We start from the raw sequence: 10424 nt of genomic DNA on the forward strand, positions 1-10424 counted from the left end.
AAATAGAGGCTCATGGTGTTAGAAGAAACTTATACGGTTAAGGGCATGGTGCGACCGGAGGTTGTTTATAGCATCGGTAATGGGCAGGATTTTTATTTATGGAGGGACCCTTGGCACCATCTAGGCCCTCTTATTCAGAGAGTTTTTCATGGACCTATTCTTACGGGATTGCAGGAATCTAGTAGGTTGTGGGCTGTCATTCACGAGGATCAATGGCAATGGCCTTCTATCACTGGCTTCGAATGTATGGAAATCTTGTAGGTACTACCTGTCATTCACGGAGGTAATGACCGAATTTTGTGGCGGTTCTCGGGCAATATTGTCACCACACAAGCCCTCTATCGCTTATTTGATCCCCCGGGTCCAAAAGTGGGCTGGTATTCACTACTTTCTGGATTTCTAAAAATTTCTCGACGCATGTTCATTCTCTGACTCACTATTCAGGAAAAGCTTGCTACAACGGACAAGCAATGGTTATCACATTCAGGAGGATGCGTCCTATGTACTGAGGACAATTTGGAGACATACACGCATTTGTTTTTTCATTGTCAGTATAGTAGACGTTGTTTGACTATTATCATACGAACTATTCGATTTCTCTGGCCTAACAGACAGCGGCAGGTGAATATTGAATGGGCTTCTAGAAAGTGGAGGGGCAAACACATTATTAACATGGCATACCGTGCGCTACTTGGGGCATGCGTTTATCACATTTGGAGGGAACGCAACATGAGACGATTCGAGCACACTTCGAGGTCGCCAGCTACGTTAGCTAGCTTAATCATAGAGGATGTTAGACTACGGATTCTTAGCAAAAATCTTCCTAGCTCTGTTGAAGCCAAGGATACGAGTAACCAAAAGTACGGTGAGACTGATAATCACTCGTTTCAAAAGAGAGAAAAAGAAGAAAAAGGTCCGATTCATTTCGAGAAAGATATATGGTCAAATTTATTCATAGCTCGGCATATTATACCAGCTTCAAAATCCAATTTCAAAATTTTGAAAGGTTTATCCTGCGAGGGAGTTTTTTAGTAATGTACGGACCAATTATAAGATCTGTTCTCTAGAAGAGTTCTAAATCTATTCCACCTCTCTTGATTACTGCACACAGCATCCACATAGTTGTTGTAATACTTAAGAAAGTCTGATACCTTTTGATCCCATTTCTTTTTATCTTTAGTTAGATATTTTTCTGGTAATTGAGAATTCAAGATTTCAGTAAGATAGTCAGATGGAATAGGTTCTATATATATATCATTACATATGAATGATGGTATCCTTTGAGGACTGCAGCATGGATAAAGAAGATTTCTGTGAATAAAATCATTGATTATATTAAGTGGATGGCCCATATTAAGAAATTCCTTGGTATATATATCAGGAACTATTCTTACGTAATGCGGAGTTGTTATAAACTTATGTTAGCTCTAGTGCACTTTATAGATTATGGCGTATCCCTTGGCCTGTCGAGCAATAACATATCGTACGAGCACTGTTGTATTATATCTCCTTTTCCTATTTATGAAATTTACCTTTCCCCCAAAAAAAAAATAACCATCATAAACGAACAGTAAGACTTCAATCAACTTCTCATATTTTCAACCTTAACCTATATATAAATATTAATTTCTCTTCAATTTGAATTGATGCGTATATCGACTATTGTAATAAGTCGTTGGTAAGATGTGGCAAAGAATGACGGACTTCAACTGCAGCAAATTGCACACCAAAATTCAACCATTGACATTGTCAAAGTGACAACTAAAAAGTATTTACATAGGACTTATTGAAAAAAAATATACGTCAAGTCACCTTTCTCCGGCTTATCACCGGCAGTCTGTTCAGGATTCCAAATTCAACAATAGTAACTAAATACGAGGGTTGCGCTCGATGCTGGACTTAACCCAACACCTTATGGCACGAGCTGATGACAGCCATGGACCACTTGTGTCCGCAATCCCGAAGGCACCCCTCTCTTTCAAGAGGATTCGCGGCATGTCAAACCCTGGTATATACAACATATATCCAAAAACAGACAATATTTCATAGTGTTCTCTCTCTTTGTTTAGGTGAATTACAATGTGAAGCACAACTACACTAATTCTACAAATAGATCCTGCTTGTGAAGAAATTCAACACATACAACAATAGTGCATAATTATTCTCAAAACACCGTCTAAATTATTTTCCCTAAAACAAACTGTCCCTAATGTTATGTAGGTTCCAAAAGAATAATAACGCAGCGAAAATGCCTGAAAGATCGATGATACAAAGAATGATAAATGCAAAAGAAGCAACACATAAAGAAATCATATACAACAGAAAATTCTCTAAGTCAGGCATTGCTATTTTATACAAAAACAAATAGAACTTAACAATGTATACCTGGCAAGATGCATATTATTGTTTCAATTGAACTATTGAAAGGGTGAAAATAAATTATCAATGTATATTTAAATTATTTAAATTGTTATTTCATTTAATTATGCATATTTTGTTTAAGATTTCAATATATTAGAACAATGATTCAAGACGATAAAGAACTTGACAAATCAATTTTTTCCTTTTTCCTTTTCGAATCGACTACTCTTTATTTTACTTGAAAGTACGACACTCTATTATTAAAAATTGAAATTAAAAATGAAGCATTCATATACTATTGTGAAAAGAAAAGCCAATTATTTTCCCTCCAACCAGAATATATAACGGCGACTTGCGCTTACATCATTAAATTATAGATAAAAAATAAAAATATTAATTTTTATAAATTACACGACTAAAAATACTAATCCCGTAATAAATAAAATAAAAAAATAAAACAATCGTGATATATAAAACCAAAATTACTATTTTCCCTTGTTTGGATTTGAAACACCAACCTTTGAATTTATGCTAGTTTTTGTTGTGTCCCAAGTTTTTAATATATTGTGAGCACATGATTGAATCCATAAAATAAGAAGGTGTAGGAAAATGAGCCGATCATGTGGAGGTGGGAATAGTTTTAATGGTGGAACTGAGCAAAGTGCTCTTTGTCTCAGACACTTGCAGGAGATCCCCCCTCGTGCGCCTCAAACGCTGATCCCTTCTGTTTGTTCTCTTCTCTCCACCTTTCCCCACCCCACCCCACCCCCCCTCGTGTGCTTTGACCTTTGACTGTATAATGTAGGGTTTGCTTTTTCTTTTTCTTTTTCCTTTTTTATAAAATTAAAAATATCAATTATTACAGTTTTCTTTAAATAGTTTGCAATTTATTAGATTATCATTCAAATTTAAAGATTGATTTAATACATCAAGAATTTAAATCAATAAATATATTCAAACAAGACAAAAAAATAATAAACACACACCTGCATTAAATCTTTAAATTATGAGATATCAACATTACTAATCGAGCAAGATTTCATTGGCTCAATTATTATAATTTTAATCAGAAACTTAAAATATAATCGAGTTTTTTTATTATATTCAGGATATATATATAATTAAATAATTAATATATATGTTAATTCTGTTTACTTAAAACATTCTATTATTATATATCGTATGTTATTTGGACAAAAACTTTAAAACAAAATAATTCCCTAAATAAATTGATTCAAATTAAAATTTATTTCTTTTTCCTAAAAGCTAAACGCTGTGATTATCAGCGGATTCTTTATATACATTCGAAATTATATTATTGACCGCTGAAATGCCAAAAACCAATCAAAACATTTTTTTAAACATATATCTAAAATTTAGGATAAATTGTGTCGAGCAAAATTCAATATAATTACATATACTGCCCGTTGTTTAGAAATTATCAATACATATCCCATGATATGTGTCATATATAGTTATGTAATCTTTAGATAGTAAGGTGAAAATATCAACTTTATCTTTATTGAAATTTTTTTTTAAAAAAAAATAAAAAATATTAAAAAATTTTGATGTTGGATGAATGTTATTAGAAAATAAAATAAACTTTTAAAAGATATATAAATTATAATTACGATCCAAAACGGCATTTTGGGCAGTTTAATAAAAAATTTTGATAAATTTTAGTGGAAGCTAACAAAATTGATCAATTATTGGACGAACGTTATTATGATGGGAAGATATAATTTCTCAAACAATAGAGAAGTATATCTATAATTTTATTAAATATTAGTAAAATCTGGTTAGTTTATCTAAAAGTTTAATTATATGAAAAAACGTATCAAAAGCTTTTGCTGCATCCTGTTGGTTATGAAAAGGGAAAAAATATTAGAAAGCTATATGAAATATATATATATATATATATGTATTGAAAATAAATATTTAATTATAATTGACTAAAAATGACAATTAAATACTAAAAAAGAACAAAAGATAAAAAGCTTGACCTTGACAATGACAATGAAGCATAATTTCCGATTCACTTTTGAGCAGTAATGATTACTGGCTTGGATATTTTAAAGAAATCAAATTTCTTATCTCTTATATTTATAATTAATTATTAAAAAAAATTATTTATTTTATCCTTTAAATTTTTTATTTTAATTTTAATTCAATAACTTCTAAAATTACTTAATTTTAGTCATTGGATCTAATTTCAAATAATTTTACTCCTACACAGATTTTCAAGAAGAATTTTAGTTCATATATATCCGTTCATTTTGCATTAATATTTTTAAATCAGCCAACATATTTATTTCAAGATAATAACTAAACATGACACTACTATTAAGGCTCCGTTTACTTTGTAATATGAGTTATTTGGATGAAAAAATAAAAAAAAATACCGCATATTAATTTAATTATACTATCACTAGGAAAAAATTATTATTTACTACACTTTTAATGGCTATAGACAAAAAGGTTGTGGTGAATAATTATTATTAACCATGAATAAATAAATCGATGCAAAACTCAGCTTATTCTGCATGAAAAATACTTTTTATTATGGTTATGAGTCATATCAAATATTTTTGCTACGATGGTTCTTTAGCCATATCAAATATCTAGAGAACCAAAGTTTTCTTTTTCTTTTTCTTTTTCTTTTTTATATTAATTTAATATTGAGTTTTAATTATTATTAAATTTGAGTATTCTTTTTATATCTAGTATTAAGAAATAATTGGGCATAGTAAGAAAAAAGTGATATTATTTTAATATTTAATTATTTTATTAATTTAAAAAAATTCTTTAACTGAGTACTGAATAGATAATGATAGATGTACTAATTAAATGCATTAGTCCATTTGATTGTTAGAATCATTTTTCTAAATTTTGGCTGGAAATATTATCTATATATATGTTTAACGAGTAAATAAATTAGTTATTACGTAAATAATTAATATATATACATTCAATAATATATGAGATGTTTTATAAATTGCTTATAACCTTCCATATGTAATTATGAAGGGAAATAACATTTTTCATCCCATAAGTTAGGTACATTTCGCTATTGGTTGTATTTATTACGGGATTAACACTTTTAGTCCCACAACTTATAAAAATTAGCACTTTTGATCCTCATCCACTTTTTGGTCTACAATTTATAGTGTAGCGTACGTGCCTAACATGTGATTATTAAGTATGTTTAGTTAGAGAGAAAAAATTGATTTGTTTTCCAGCTTGGGACCCTTTTCGGGAAAAAAAAATATAACTAAATTTGAGGGGAAAAAATAAATCTTGAAGAAAATAAGGGCAAAATAATAGTAATTTCTCTCTTCTCTCTCACAAAAATCGAATCTTATTCTTCCCATATTTCTATAAGTTGAAGCCAAGTTAAAGTAACACAAAGAATCATGTCTTCTACAAGTGAATCAAGTAGGCCAAATGAAGTACTCGTATACTACTATTGGAGAAAGGGTAAACTTATCATCCAACAAAAAATATTTAACGGCAACGTGCTACTCACGTAACCTACATATTTAAATTAAAAACACTATTGTTATATAATTGACTTCAACATACTCAATAAAATATGAATAAATACTTTTTAAAAAAATTACAAAAGAACAAATTTGTCATAAAAATAATCTTATATTATTACTAATTATTATTTTTTAATTACCAATTATGTTAATGGAATCAATTAAGCAACTAAAAAATGAAAGTTCTATTACCTTCTAATTTATTAGTATAGGCCAATAATAGGAATGTTATTCAAACGCGATTTCTTTCCTTTCTTTATTCCATTCCTATAGTATTTTCATTCAATTTCATTCCTACATATAAATCATGCCGTTAAAGTGCAAGTGTGGGAAGCACTGTCATTGTCTACCAAGAAGATATACAACTTTTCATGTTCGCAAGTACTATACAAATAAGGGAAAAGTATTGTTTTAATTCGCTAAGTATGCCTAATTTTAATTTTAATCCAATAACTATGTCTATTTTTGTTTAGATCCAGTAACTTATGAAATTGCTTACTTTTAGTCCTCTGGCAGATTTTTGGACAATTTTACCCCTATGCAACTTTTGAAAGGCAGTTCTAGTCTATATCTACTCATAAAGGTAAAATTGTCCGAAAATCTGCCAGAGAACTAAAAGTAAGTAATTTCGTAAGTTACTGGATCTAAACAAAAATAAACATAATTATCAGACTAAAATTAAAATTAAATATATTTAACGAACTAAAATAATACTTGTCCCGTACAAATAATAAGTATAGAAATGCTTGGAACACCACACTGTCCAAATTCTTGCACTCATTACTTAAATTGCAGGATTAAACACTATTTAAGCTCCACTCCTCCTTAGAATCGGTCGAGACGTGAAGAGTGCAAAAACTTGGTGACAGTAGGTTGAAAATTTTGCCAATAAGCATGCCAAGTAGAGGTCATACAACGTGTCATATATCAATGCTCAAATTAACAAAGCAATTACTAGAATTGTCATATTCATCCTACTCCATAGTTGCAAGCATCTAAATCACAATTTTAGTTGACAATTGTACAAATTATTGGTTATTCCAAGTACATTTTGGTGTAGTAAAAATCATACCACAAACAGAAAATAAAAAAGTGACAGTGAACAATAATATTAATTCTAAGCATTACATGTAGTCTTAAAAAAGAAAGATACAAGCTCTAATTAATATCAAATACGCAATAAAAATCCAACAGAAAATATGAATAACTATATGATAAATAAATAAATTGAGCAAAATCAACAAAGAATTTCAAAATTAGTGAAATTCAAGTGGCTAGTTCGATAACACATAATTAATTATGCACTGATTCAAAATAAGATTTTCAAAATTCATCAAAAAACGTCTTAACTCACATTAAATGAGAATTATCGATCATAGAAATATAAAAAAATTAAATAATAAACTTAGAAACGAGGAAATCATCAAGTAGAACTATGAATAAGAGTGGTATCTAGTTACTATCCATATTTATTTTGAAATCTTAGCTTAGAGCATGGCCTAAAGCAACACATTCTTATAGCGACATACTTTTTAAAATTAATAACTATAACAAGTTATGTAATTTAAACGTTGTCATCTTACCAAATAAAAAATGTCCTAACAATTTGCACCCAAATCTTGTTGCTCCATAAGTCTAGATCCACCTGCAAATCGATGATTGATATATCTCACCTTTTAAATTAATTTGTGTACCATCTATTCCAGCTCCCCCCCCCCTCTTTTGTGCATCTTCTTCCTTGTTTTGGGATTTCTCAAGAGACTTCTCCAGTATCTTTTTACTCTATGCTTCTTGTTTTAAAAGTTGTTCTTGTATTTTCATGGTTAACTCGTTATATTTTTTATCCGTTGCTTTTGTTAACTCTTTACATCTTTTTTCAAACTCCCCAGGTGTTGAAGTAATTAAAATTCTGATAAATCTAGCAGAAGATTGACTACGCCCAAATCCATATATACAATCCACAAACAGCTCTCCAATTACTTCATACCATGACTGCATGTCAAATGAAGACTCGGTGGATTTGTTACCACCGCCTATTTCGCCATATAATCCTCCTATATGATGTGACTACGAAGAATATCATGTAATAAGAATCTAACTTATTATATTTATCAAATAATAATAAAGAAAAAAGACTACAAAAGGTAGTTACGTTAATTTTTGGGTAAATTATAACGGACTACTCTAAAGTTTGCCATGATTATAAATACTCAATTATTGTTTGAAAATATATAAATATCCTCATAAAATTACAAATACCCTAACAAATACCCCCTCGTGATAGCTCATTGTAGGAGGGTATTTGTTAGAGTATTTATAATTTCAAGGGGTTATTTGTAATTTTTCAAACAATGAGAGGTATTTGTAATTAAGACAAACCTCAGGAGAGCTCCTTGTAAACCCCAACAATTTTTTATTTATTATCTACAAAGTCTCCAGTCCCATAGTTTCTTCTGTTCGTTCTATAAATCAACTCTAATTCACTTACTTCACGGTCAAGCTCTTTTTTCTAAAATCATATGAACAACATTATCAATATCTAGCAACATAAATTATATCTAATTCACAGGGCTCTCTACCTAATTTTTCACTTGCATTTTCCAATGCGTTTAGCTTTCCTTTGTGAATCATTTCTCCAAATTTAGAACTTGCATTTTCATTCCATACCTTTCTCATTTGCATATATACCTCATCTAATATTTTTTAAATTATTTATCATTTTTAATCATCTTAAGTATATAATCATTCTAATATAATAACAACTGAAAATGTATTTTAACAAAAAATTTTGTTCAGCGTAGTCCACCAATAGCGAGCCTAGAGCAATAAATCCCTAATCAACTATTACAGAGGGATGTGGATTTAATAACCCTTATAGTTTTACAGATCGAGGGGGAAGAGATTAATAATTGAAAAAATAAAGCAGTTAAATAAAGATAAAATAGAAACAACAAGAAACAGAGAAAGAGATGGGGGGCAGATCTGGAACATGGGAAGCCCAAGGCCACCGAACCTCAGCAACCACTCACGGTTGCTTGGCCCACACCACAAAGTTCCATCCACAAAGGACCACTCAAGGATCATTCAGATTTCCACAATAGAACATGTTCACGAAGAACTTTTAATTTGAAGTGAGAGAGAGGGGAATATAAGTTTTCTGTTCGGTGGTTCAACACCAGAAAACATTGACGGCTTAAACAGAGAGTAAAACATTGATATCGGGGAGAGAGAAAAACGACGGTGGAGAAACCTAAGGGAAGAAGGAGGGAGAGACGACGAGACGGGAGAGAACTAGGTTAGGGTTTTGAATTTGCAAAAAGAGAGGGAGCGCCTTTTATTTAGAGAAACCAGGTCAGCTGAGCAGTGGGCCGGGTGATGAAAGTGGGCCAGGTGAACGGTGTGGGCCAAGCGGTCCAGTTGAGTGAGAGAGATTTTGAGCTAGGCCAGAAATAATAATACAGACATGGGCCCATTATTTTAACAATTTCGTTAAATTATTTTGGAGCCAATTGTGCTAACTTGCATGATGAAAGCATCAATGGTTAATATTCTGGGTCGGCTAGGTCAGGTCGCACCTAGCACAGTGAAAATGACGGGGATCCTCATACTGTTTCTTTAATCTCTAAGGGACAATTCATCAAATAAGAAATTTACAGTATTCAGTCCTATCAAAATCCAACGTATTGATCTATTTTGATTGGAGTGTTCAACTTGAACAATAACGCTCAAACTTTTCGTCAAGTTCTCAATTAGGAACATGTCACACAAAAATAATGTGTTTCAATAATTTGGGACTACACCCACATACGAACAAATTGTACAAATGCCCAAACTGTAAAATTATGTTACTCAATTTTTATTTAAAATTATAATGTTCGTCTATTTATATAAATGGACTGTACATATAGAAATAAAATATTAAGTAAAGAAAATTACTACAAAATCAAATAAAAACATAAAAAATATTAAATATTGCAATGATGTTATAATTAAATTATATTGAAGAATCAAGATTGTAAAAGCTGTAGTGCTCACGGCATTTACCACAACGAGAACCCAATGCAAAAGAAAGGAATAATTGGCGAGTCCGATGCAATATTAGACAAATTGGATAGCATTTGTGGGAGTCAGAGTCAGAGTCAGAGTCAGAGGCATTGGATCCTTTGCACGTGAGCTTCATTTCTTACAACCTTAAAAATGCTACTGGGACCCTATTTGTCACGTGGGGAGGCTGTTCTTTGGACGACTGCATGTAACTTTGTTTTTGATTAAGAAACAAATCCACTTCTTCAGATATAAGTTACCAAAAATGCACAAAATCCACCATCCTTGTTGTTTAGCAGGCAAGGTTTATATATTAGCTAACAACTAGAGTTAAAATCATGAAAAATATTAATTAACTATGGTTAAACTTTAAGATTTTTACATTTTTCTGTTTGATCCAATGTTTGACAATCTAGTCCCGATCGGCCGGTGGAAACAGTTAAATCGTCACTCAATCTATAAAACGTTCTTACCATA

Source organism: Sesamum indicum, linkage group LG5 (genome assembly GCF_026168435.1).
Source record: "Sesamum indicum cultivar Baizhima isolate 11 linkage group LG5, ASM2616843v1, whole genome shotgun sequence".
NCBI classification, from domain to species: domain Eukaryota; kingdom Viridiplantae; phylum Streptophyta; class Magnoliopsida; order Lamiales; family Pedaliaceae; genus Sesamum; species Sesamum indicum.